Source organism: Puntigrus tetrazona, unplaced genomic scaffold (genome assembly GCF_018831695.1).
Source record: "Puntigrus tetrazona isolate hp1 unplaced genomic scaffold, ASM1883169v1 S000000793, whole genome shotgun sequence".
NCBI classification, from domain to species: Eukaryota; Metazoa; Chordata; class Actinopteri; order Cypriniformes; family Cyprinidae; genus Puntigrus; species Puntigrus tetrazona.
Window position 1 is genome coordinate 4,295 of NW_025048397.1, and position 12,634 is coordinate 16,928.

Here is a 12,634-nt window from a genome sequence, read left to right on the forward strand (position 1 = left end):
GAATACTAAAGAATCTGTTGTTATTCCTGTTCATTTATTTTTTACATGCCAAAGGATGATAAAAATGATTATTTGATTCTCGACTTTGATCGGTTTCAGCCGGGGATTGCACACAGCACTGAAACTGAACGAAAGTAAGTTTGTTGATGATTTTGAAAGACGACATCATTGCCCCACAGACCTCCACGGGGTTCTTTTTTTGATCTGTTTATGCTAATAACCAGCCGGATGTGGATCGGAATAAGTCTTTTATCACATGCAGCCTTCAAGACAACCAACCCTGCTGGAATTTAAAAAAACCAGCATATGCTAATTAGATGTGTTTAGAAGCATAGCAGCTGGTTTTAGTTGGTCACGAGTTGGTTATGAGCTGGTTATGGAAACTTAACATAAAACGTAAAAATCTAAACGTAAGATGAAAGAGGAGCCCACACGATAATAAACTGGAAGTCTCTGGGAGCTGATGCAACATGTGCATTAAAAAGCTGCAAAACATGCAGCCGTGTACTATTTTCTGTCCACAGCATGATGTCTGCGTGGACGCTTTCATGTTTGCTCAGGATCAGATGATTGTTTCAAGCCTCAAGCACACGGACGTTGTAGAAAAGCTCAGAGTGAGCGGCGCCCGGCTGGAAAGGTAAAGTGCAGGGCCATCATTATACCATCAGAAGCTCTGAAGGAAGACATTTAGTAAACCTGATGAAAGACTTCTGTCGTTGTAAGCTGTTCGATAGAGAGGGGGGAAAGACATTTCTCGAATGGACCTCATTATTGAGAAGCAGTCCACGCTCTCTAAATTTTTTTTTTTTAAAAATATGCATTTCGCCTCGTTCAGAGGCTGCGTGAGTGGTTGCAATCATATTTTAATTCAAAACTGTGTTTGTGGCATTGTTTCTCCCATGTTTCACTGACCTTCAGTTGAAGTCACAATTCTGTAACACTATAATTTACTCAGGCAGACGAATTTTTTTGTATGACATTAAAATCTTTTTAGAATAATTGTACAAAGGTTAAGCAAAACAGTTGCGATTATTTCTGAGAACCTTTAAACTGCAGACAGACTTACGCCTGCATTATGGTCCAGAACATTAATTTTTTCGTCCCTTATTTTCTCAAATCCTACAAAAATAATAAAAAAAATCACAATTGTCTATTTCTGAAGTTATTTGGCAATCGTAACGATGACATAATTACTCACCTTACCTCACTCAAAAAGAAAAGTTATTGTTGGAGATATGCGAGCAACAAAAATATTCAAAAAAAGGATAATAGAGATGGAGTAGAGATGGAGATATTCAAGAAAAAACAATTTGTACTAAAAAACATGACTGATAATAAAGAATACAGAATTTATGTCAAGTTTGTATAAGGGATATATTACGAAGAATGTATTTATAAAATGTGTTACTCTCAGAGGAACCCTGCCATCATGGCATAGCTGTCACTTGGTTACGAAATTGCATTTAAATGCTTTGATGTCTTGAATAGAGGATGCCTTCTGTGGTTACATCTTCATTTTTTATTTCAGTGGCTTTAATTATAAATCGCACCCCTAGGTGTTTGCCCTAGAAACTAGAAAATATGACTGCCTTGTAATACAACGCTAATCACATGGAAAAAACTACTAATACTATTACATTTATTACAGAAAATATGTGCAGAAGGGTGCCACTGTGGGGGATTTGTAGAAGTAACATCAAAAGCAGAGTACTGAACCACTCATAACCTTAATAATTGAGATATCCAATCAACACGTCCGATTTCAAAAACAGGCCAATTAAATGCCCAGTGCCTTAACTGACACTTTTCTTCGTTGTTATTTAAAATAAATGCTTCTGCCAGCTGATATGAAATATAGGATGAAGAATGGGACTGGTCAGACACATTTGAACTCCACTCTCCTTACTCTTCACACCACTGCTACTGCTAAATGGCTTTCTTTTATCATTTTGTCTGGCGGACCAAACAACGGTGTGCTGATTTAGTGTGAATAGCCTTCATCAACAAGACAGCCTGCTTGCACTTAGTCCACACTTAGTCTGTGGCATCAAAATGTCTGAGAATTACTGATGGGGCTTTAAAGCACTGCTTCATGATTCCTCAAATCCTTTGTTTGGAATTAGGGGTATACAGGTATTTTTGAAAAAATGAAATATCATTTCTATTTTAAGTAGACGTGGTAAATTAGTAAATTAGTAAAAACTACGGACGATGCTTTCAACGCAACCCTCCATCTCGCCCTCTCACATCTGGACTCAAAGGGAAACTACGTCCGAATGCTGTACATTGACTTCAGCTCAGCATTCAACACCATCATCCCTCAGCAACTGATAGAGAAGCTAAGCCTGCTGGGCCTGAACACCTCTCTCTGCAACTGGATCCTGGACTTTCTGACAGGCAGACCTCAGTCAGTCCGGATCGAGAACAGCATCTCCACACTGAACACTGGAGCTCCTCAGGGCTGTGTGCTCAGTCCACTGCTGTTCACCTTGCTGACTCATGACTGTGCAGCGATGCACAGCTCCAATCACATCATCAAGTTCGCTGATGACACGACCGTGGTGGGTCTCATCAGTAAGAACGATGATTCAGCATACAGAGATGAGGTGCAGCAGCTTGGTGTAGAGCCAACAATCTATTTCTGAAGGTCGACCAGACCAAGGAGATGATTGTTGACTTCAAGCGAGCAAAGAGTGACCATTCTCCGCTGTCCATTGATGGATCCAGGGTGGAGACCGTCAAGAGCACCAAATTCCTTGATGTTCATCTGATAACTTCACCTGGTCACTCAACACCAGCTCCATCACCAAGAAAGCCCAGCAGCGCCTCTACTTCTTGAGGAGGCTGAGGAAAGCTCATCTCCCTCCACCCATCCTGACTATGTTCTATAGGGGGACCATTGAGAGCGTCCTGTGCAGTTGCATCACTGCCTGGTTTGGGAATTACACCGTATCGGATCGCAAGACCCTCCAAAGGATAGTGAGCACAGCTGAAAAGATCATTGCCGTCTCTCTGCCCTCTATCACAAACATCTACACCAAACGCTGCATCCGCAAAGCCCACAATATAGCACAGGACCCCACACATTCTTCACACACACTATTCACCCTCATGCCATCTGGAAAGAGGTACCGGAGCATTTGGGCCCTAACAACCAGACTGCTGAATAGTTTCTTCCCACAAGCCATCAGTCTCCTTAGTAATCAGACTTGAACAGACTTTCTCTCCCTATGCATTCTTTGCACTTCATATTAATTGTTGTCTTGTATTTTGTGTTCTTTGCACTGATTTTGTCTTACACACTGATTTTGTTTTGCACTTTACTCCCTTGCTGTTTGCACTAAGTCTGCACACTTTGCACTTTATGTGGCTAAGACACTGTCTTAGCTCAGTATGTGAGTTTTTGTATTGTGTGTGACCTGTAGCACCAGGTCCAGGAGAAACGTTTCATTTCACTATGTACTGCACAGCTATATGTAGTCGAAATGACAATAAAAAGCCACTTGACTTGACCTGACTTAAAAACGAATAGTACACATATGACACATAATAATCTAGTGCCAGAATCACTGTGGAACTCTTTTTCATTCATACTCAACACCAGAGGGCGCCCTCAAACAGAAAGTCCACAAGCCAAACTCACAAATAACATTCAGTAAAAGCCTTGCATATGCATCCTCACGTCTCACGTCTCGTTCGCCACAAACCAACAATAATATCAACACTCAATGAAGCCATACATAATGTTGGAGTATTATTGTCATTGTTAATTTTTGATAATACTGTAGTGAAATCAGTAGTTCGGAAGCGTTACGCTGTTTCAGACATCGTTACGTCACAAACGTTTTGAAATGTTTCAACAGTGATGGTTTTTACCTCATCACTAATTAATTTGACATTTATAGTAGCTTTTGATACAGCAGTTAAAAGGAAGACTGGTCTCCGACTGGCCTGTTTAGATAAGTCTTCTAAACAGTGGATCATTTCAATTGATTCAATGCTCTGTTTCTCCCATCACTGCTGAAAACCCCTGCTATAAGACACCTCAGAGATGATAAAACATGCCAATACTAAGATATTGTAGAGACTCGAGAGCTTTGGACTTTGGACTTATGTAGTTTAGTTTTTTTGGTTCTGTCTGCACAGTTTTAGGCCGTAACCTTAGGCAGCTGCTTTATCAGACAATGACTGTGTAGGAAGTGCTTGCACCTAAAGGTACCTCACGAAACTCATTTCAGATGGGCTTCTGCAAAATAATAATATTATACTAATACATCTGGTCAAAACCACAACTGACCACCACCTGCAATATTCAGACGCCATCTTTAATGTTTAGCTCGGTTCTCAAGGATTTGGATGTACAGGAGGATTATGGGATATACTCTAAAAGCGAAGGATATGTCTATGCTGGTCTGAAGAAGGCATCTCAGGACACAGGAAGTGATACTAACTCTGGATTAAGATGTGCCTTGATGCCTTCCTTCCTCCTTTTCAGAGGCAGCCCTGGAGATAGTTTTTTGGTTTATCCTATTTAATATGTTTATACCGCACTTGGATCCGGTTTTATTTCTTCGTTCCTAAGCGGCACAGTCATTATGTCAGAAACAGCTCATGTGTGCTGTTGTTTGATGGGAATGAATTGTCTTGCTATGACTGAGCATTTATCGTTGACATTGTCTAAACGAAACGGCTAAGGGCTCTTAAAACTTGCACGCTGGCAAAGTATTGATTTTCTCTAACCTCATATTCTGCTGGTACTGAATCACAGGATTCTTCATGATGAATTTCTTTTTCCTTTGACTGTGTTTATGTGTTTATTGATGTTTGCCGAGCAGTCTGAGATATGTATAAGTTCAAGTAGTCTGATGAAAAATAGATGCGGTGGGAATGTTGTGCAGCTCTGCTGTTACTGGCGTACATTTTCTACAGCAAAACAGACCACTGGAGACGAGTCTTTTCTTTCTTCAACGCGTTTGCTTGTGTGGGTGTGAACTTTTGAATTCGAATCCATTTCGAATGGCATTTTGAAAGCACCATCAGCAAAGAAGTTAAAAAATTCGCCTTTCCTGCTGAAACAATGCATAGAGAAGAGACCGAATAATTCAGTGAACGTCTAATTAGTTAGTGCAATTTAAGTTAAGTGTAGTTTTGGGTAGGATTAGGGATGTAGAATAAGGCATTAATATGTGCTTAATTATTACTAATAAATTAATAACATTCTAGTAAATTGCATGCTAATTAGCAACTAGTTCCGAAACCCTACAATAAAGTGTTACCAAAAATGCACACAGTAAAAAGAGGTTGCTTTAGCTTGGTGTTGATTTTGAAGATGGCTGCTGTTTCGCATACATACAGGTCGGCTGTTTATTTCTTATGAAAGGATTCTCATGAATTGGCTTAACACAGCAGACGTTCTCAGCAAGCATTCTTAGCGAGATCAAAGGTGCACGGGTGTGTTTGCTCGTGAATAGCATCTCTATACTAAGATTCACGGACAGACTCAACACACAACAGGAACAGACAGATCGCACTGAATGTTTTTTCTTTTGGAGAATAATAGTGACGGCGAGCCTTGATCTGAAGTGTAGACAGAATGCATTGAGTAGCCTACACTTATTTCAGTTTACTTTCCTAGCTTGGAATGGATATTCATCACAAGTTAGTCGAGCTGTATCTCTTTAACAAACTTCTCAGCTCAGATCTTACCAGCTCTGTTTCCTTTATCATACTCACTTTCTGAAATGTTTTTGAAAATACTCTCATCAACGTTACACGTTGATTTCAAAGGGCTGACTTTATTTACGTAAAGCACCATATTAAATATTGTTCTACTGAGAGTCTCTATACTTAATGAATGCTTTCTACATTCATCTCTACAGTGTTGCACGTTCCCGTCTGGAAAAGAAATGTTACGGCTCGACCTTGCTGCTTTAAACGTGTGGCCCTTTTCCATGCAACTTTAACTTACGTCTCGTAAGTCTTGGTTTTTATTTGTGCACCAGCATTGCAACAGTCTTGTTGTATGCAATATTAATTAATTCCCTGCAATAAATGAGTGATCTTGAAGCGCCTGTGTCAAATATAAATGAAAGCGAAGACATTGGCTTGGTTCTCTCTTTGTTTTGGTGAAGTGGTACTTTTCCATCAGGTTTCCACATATCAGAACAACTTAACATCAACACAGACCTCGATGAGCCTTTAATCTGAGCCACAATCGACCTCTGCCTCAGAACAAGTCCATCATGGCCTCAGGCCTGCCCCGCTCTACTTTGTGTGTGCGTGTGTGCGAGTGCGTGTCTCTAAACTCCTCGGGCCATTGACATTGGGCAGTTGCGTCAAGGAGCGTTGTGAGGGAGGAAGCGATGACTGGAAGGTCTTACACTCGTTCGCTGCTATCTTTAAATCACTGCTTCTCCCCTAGCTTTCCAAATCCAGCTCAGCTCACATGAGGAAGATCACAGATGAGATCGCTTTCAATCTAATCGCAACGAGATTATACTTACGAAAACAGAATATACTTACAAGAATTCTCAACGTTGTTTCAAACCCGGGCTCAGTTTTGTTCTGACACCAAAGCCTGTAGCCGAAAGTGAATTATTTAGTCTAAATCAGGGATCCTCAAATCCGAATTTAGCTCCATCCCCGACTAAGATTTGATTTGAGGATCCCTGGTCTAAATACGCAGTAATACACGGTTGCCTTCTTCTGCTGCTGTGTTTGATATTACTGACAGGGTCTATAAATTGCCACAGCACACGTTTTAAACTAATCGACGGTGAAAATGGGGTTGCCAAACTGAACATTCGCTTTGATTCTTGGCAGGCATTCATTTTGTATCCCGGTTTGGAGAGACAAGCACTCATCTCTGCAGCATTATTATAGGTGAAAGGTCAAAGTTCGGGTGCTACAGAGACGCTTCTTCGTGATGACGAACACTTGGGACTAAGTGCATTTCATCTACTTCTTTACAGAGAAACTGCACCCTGCTGGATTTCTCTAATTGCTGCTTTTCTGCTTGTTTTTACGGAGGCTTTTTTTTAAATGCCACGTATCGCATGGTAGGAAGTACAAACGAAAATGTTTCATCATGTGGGTGGCTTTCTTTTTTCTCTAAATGTTGTTAGACGTCTTCAGTGACTCCCTAAGTGACATTTAGGAGACACAGCCTGTAGGTCCACGGACACGAGCATTAAAGGTACTTAACCTTATCTGGCCGTAACGAATGAGCTGCGCGGCGGCTGCAGATAACGGCTAAACAGCGCACACACGGCTAATTCTCACTCGAGGGTCGTATTGTAGTTATTAATGGGTGACACTGGAGCATTGGCCTGGCTAACCCTCTCCGCTGCGTCTCGTCCACCCGAGACTCCTTGAGGGATCCTGTAGAGATCAAAACAGCGTGAGACCTCGCCTCCATTTACGAGTCTCACTCGACAAGCCTCCTTTCCACAAGCTCCCTGTTCAGAAATAATGTGGCAATAAGAAACGCTCCCGTAAGGAAATACCCATCGAACAGTGGTCATTTATCTCCTCTAGGCCGCTGAGAGCGGGATTTGTGAGCTGAAGGAAACCTAGCCTCGCACCATGGTGTGTGTCTTTCGGGTACACACAGATTAAGACGCTGTCACGAACGCAGTGGCAAGCAGAAGACATAAAACCTGACAACTTTACAAGACTGTGTCCTCTGCGCATTATAAAAAAAAAGCTCTGTTCAAATATAAACATCCTGCAAAAGGCACTTGTTTTATTGGTGACACGCCGGCAGGCCAATAAAACAGTCCGTGGTATTTCGTGGCTGAATAAAAGTGATCCAGTAATAAAATATGCAACGGGAAATATCGTTTTGCATCACTCTGAAAGGTGCTGTCCTGATGTATGTTTCTGGTTTTGTTCGTCTGGAGGCTAAGCAATTCGTTTTGCGTTTCTGATATGTTAGCATTTCAGTTAGGTAGAATAAATCAGAAGTGTTTGGCCATTCCACGGTTCCAGCTCCTTAAACATGAGAATCAGATTAAATATTGCAATGAACGATCCACGCTACAAACATAGTTTATGTTTATGAATTCATATAATTCATATTTTTAATTCACACTGTCATCTTTTCCAATATGTTTAAACAAATTTTTATATTTTATGGGAATCTTTAACTTTGGAAGGCATTTTATTGGCTTTCGAGTTCAATTCTTGTATTTAATCAGTGAAATATAATAAGAAGACATTTGGGCTGTTACTAAGCAAATTAAATCAACACAGAAGTTGCATCTGAAATGTATTTCCACGCTGTTTAATTCAAGACATGAACGCATTTAACTGCAATTACATTATATTAGACATGAAAGTCTGAAGAATTGAAATGTGAAATTATAACCACCAATAGATGGCAGAAAATAACTCTTAATAAGTGAGTCGCTGCGATCGAACAGAGTTATTTGAACGGTTGATTCATTCAGAAACGAAACATCATTGAGTTGCTCAGAGATGCAAAATAGTGCTGTGGCTGTTTGGACTGAAACACGGGCAATGTGCTGTTTAAAACTAAAATTTCTCAAATAACTTTTATTGAGCGGTTGTAAAAAAATAAGGAACACATTGTAAAGGCCCAATAGTCCAGACTTGATGTAATGTACGTCTGCGCTCTGTAGGGCTGTTTTGAATGGTTTTTGCAGACTGTATATCGCACATCCCTACCACTGAGGCATTCAACACGAAAGAGCTATTTTAATAATAGCTGTCAGTTAATTCTGTTAATTTGACCTCGGGGACTGGAGCCCCAGAAGCCACCTAATAGAACAGATGAATAGAAATTCCATTCTATAGAATGTGACGGTAATGGCGGTAAAGGTGGTTGAAAAGGCAGAGTTGCATCATCAAATTCCAACAAAAAGGACCCCCTCCCCGTCCAAGGGAACAACACATCCACAGAAACACTAAACTTTCAAAGTACATGTATTTTTTGATAGATATTTATTGACTATAACATGCACATTATCTACAATTAAAGTGGAAGACACATGCACCCTGTAGAAGTCAGTTTTGATCTCATCTGTGAAATCCTTATGCTTAATGGGGTCTGTAATACGAGGAGAAACAGTCTTTAAAACTGCTCGTGGTAGATCATTAGTGCTCTGCAGGTAATTCTGAAGGATCTTTATGCAGTTTAGTTAATACTGTGATTGTCAAAACTGCTAAGCAACTGTGTTTAGGTAGTGGGGCATTTCAAATCAGCTACTGCAGAAAATGTGTCTTAAGACGTGGCAGTCCATATACAAACTTAAGACCAGAATTAAGTAAATCAGAAGAACAGAAGAACAAAACAAGTTAGCCTTATGATGGAGGTTTCTTATGATTCAGGTTATGGAAGTTGTCGGCAGGGCTGCATGGAACCTGCTCCGGAAGGATGTTACATCTTGTTATTGACTACAAAATCAACAATGTCAGAAATGAAGTGTGCTTTTGGTTGCAAGAAAAATTATCTCAGTCAGCTTCCAAAGAGTCCAGCCTTAAGGGAATTAATAATGTCCATATCACAGCATGTAAACAAACGGTTATTACATGACTGCCTTAAAGCCATGACAAATAAGAAGAGGACACAGTGAAGTGTGTTTCGATTAAAGTTAACATAATGTAAAAAGGAAATGAAATAAACTCAACTTTAGTTGGTAACTTTCAGGGTATGCAAATAGCCATAGCAACTTGCTCTCTGAATATGTTTCAGTTACAGTACTCTTGTTAGGATGCGTGTGTGCTCTACTGAAAAGACTCTAGTCTGTGTGACAGATGTGCAAGATATTATAATGTTTGCACATCAATCTTCACTCCACACACCACGACTGTACGGCAAAAAACAGCTTTTTAACATCTTTGCAAATTTATTCAAAATAAAAAAACTAAAATTGTACGTGTTTGATTTGGAAAGGCACACTCGTCTTAATAAAAGGTCTAACAGCGGAGAATGCATATCAGAGCAAAAACCATACATTAAGGTAAACAGAAACTGCCTGAAGAGCCGAGAAACAGGTTTGTGCCAAGCCACACATAAAAAAAAATTCTGAAAACCTGAACCTGTGCATCTGCCCACATTGAGAGGTGAAGAGGAGGAAGAGTGGCAGATAACTGACGAATTTCTGATAAGCAAAGCTTGCCGCATCAAACAAAGAAGAATGTAAAGATGCTGTAGCTAAATTTTAGTTTGAATACTTATGCAATTAACTTATTTTTAAAAAATGTACAAAGATGTTAAAAGACTTTTTTTTGCTGTACAGGTTTATGGTGTATGGATTGTAGACTGATGTGGAAAAAAGTCATTTAAAGCAGTTTAACGTAGGGCAGTAACAACAAAATATGAAAAAAAGTAATATGTCATAAAACTAAAAAATATCTCGTCAAGAACCAGACCCATTGTCCTGGTTGGTAGGGAGGGTGTGGATGATGTCATCTGTTGGCCTGGATCTCTTGTGTCCTGATGGCCTGCTGGAGATGGACGTGTGCACTATCCCACACACTCTCGCTTCAACGTATCCAATCGTCCTGGGACTAGAACAGGAGAGCTTGGAACCCTAGGACGCATTGGAAGGGGGTGAGGCCTGTGGAAGAATGTGTGTTTGAGGCATAATATGCCCAGGGAAGAATTCGGACCACTGATGTTGTTTCCGACTGCAATATGTCCTTTGATATTTACAGAACGTTTGACTTGGCCATTGAGGATTGAGGGTGGTATCCTGATGTGAGGCTGACATTAATATCAAGTTGTTCACAGAAAGCTTTGCAAACTTGAGAGGTGAATGGAGTGCTTCGATCGCTGACTCTGTCCTCTGGTAGACCGTATATTTGGAAAACGTTATGGAAAAGTGCAATCTATAATAACAAGGATGGTGGTAAAGTTATTGGAGGGGGGCAGATCGCTAACAAAGTCAACTGATAGATGGGACCATGGTCGTTCTGGGATGGGTAGAGGTTTAAGAAGACCAGAGGGCAGTACTTTATGTGTCTTGGACTGATCCCAGACATGGCATGATTTTACATATTACACTATTTCCGTATTTATTTCTGGCCACCAGAACAAATTTTGTATCAGTTGGGCCATGTGTGAAATACCCGGGTATCCAGAATTGAGGGATGTGTGGACCCATTACATAATTCAAAATAGTAGGTTGATGGCCCATTATACTGCTTGTGTAATTCTTCCATGATTTCCCAGGACACCGGAGCTAGAATGATGGATGGTGGAAGAATGGGTTTGTGGCCAAGTCAAGAATCCTCTAACCAGTGTCGCCACTCTTCATGGACAAGAGCTCCTTGCTCCCCACATCATGATTCCTTTCAGTTGGTTTCCGTGAGAAGAATGCACATGGATACAGTTTACCTGATTGGCCAGGTAACGGTGCCTGTGGAGTGACATATGGCATCCACAGCCGCAGCCATGCTGCTCAGATTGCTTCATATGAAACCATTTCAGCACTGGCTTCACTCCTGGGTCCAGAGATTGGCATGGCACTGTGGGACACTCCGTGTGATCTTGTCAAGCTGTCACAGCACCTTCAGTTCGTGGTTGGACCTTGTCTTTCTTTGTCGTTTTGTAAATAACATCATCCTTAAATAATCACTTGTTAAAGCGTACATACATTGTTAGCATATCACTTGTTAATTGCTTATGAATGGTTTTAAAATGATTAGTTTAACATTAGTCGCTTATGAATGCCTTGCAACTGAAAGTTATTATAAAGTGTTACTCAAAACACATGGAACTGCCATTAGTGCAAGCACTCCTAAAACAGTTTTACTTAACAAATACAGTGTGAAGGGGCAAGAAACTGGCCAAAGGAGGTCCACCATGTTTAAATGGTGTAAGGTTTGTAAGGTCTAAATAGTCTGGTTTTAAATTATTGTTCTACAACTGTTGATACCAAGGCTACGGTCGCTGTAGCACTCTTCTGGGGTTTAGATTGTGTGGCGTCAGCTGCAGGAGCTCTATAGTCATGTTACATTGGCTGAGCTTTAATCTTTTCTTTAAACTTTTTGATATTTTTGCTGATATTATGAAATGTTAGCATAGAATTGTTTTGTTTCATAGCTAACTTGACAATACAGGGTAAGCTTTTGCTGTGGTTTGATATATAACGTATAAACAAATAAAAGTCCCTCCAATGTTAAAGTCATGGTTACGGCCTTGGAAGGGATCTGACCTCAGGTCACCTCAAGATTTACTGTGGCTCTGACTGCTTGTCAGTTTTATTGACGTTATCATTCTGTTTAGTGCTGTAGAACATAAGAGTATGTATAAAGGTTAATACTGTGCTCTAGGTCAGACAGTGCTTTTGCAAATTTATATTGGCCAGCGACAAAGTTTATTCTATCGTAGGAGCAGGACTTAATATGTCAAAGTCGTCATTAAGCATGCCGCAGTAGTGTGAAGGGAACATTGATATAACCTTGCCTACAAACAGTGAGCATTTCAAGGCCCAAACTAAACAGTATTTCTAAGAAAAAAATCATTTGGCTTGAGAAATGTAAATCAAAGATTTAAATTAGGTTTAGTAATAACATATTCATATAATATTTTCATATGACTCAAGTCAAATCAAAATTAAGAATCTTAATATCTTAATTGCTTTGCCTAGACATTTTATATATTGTA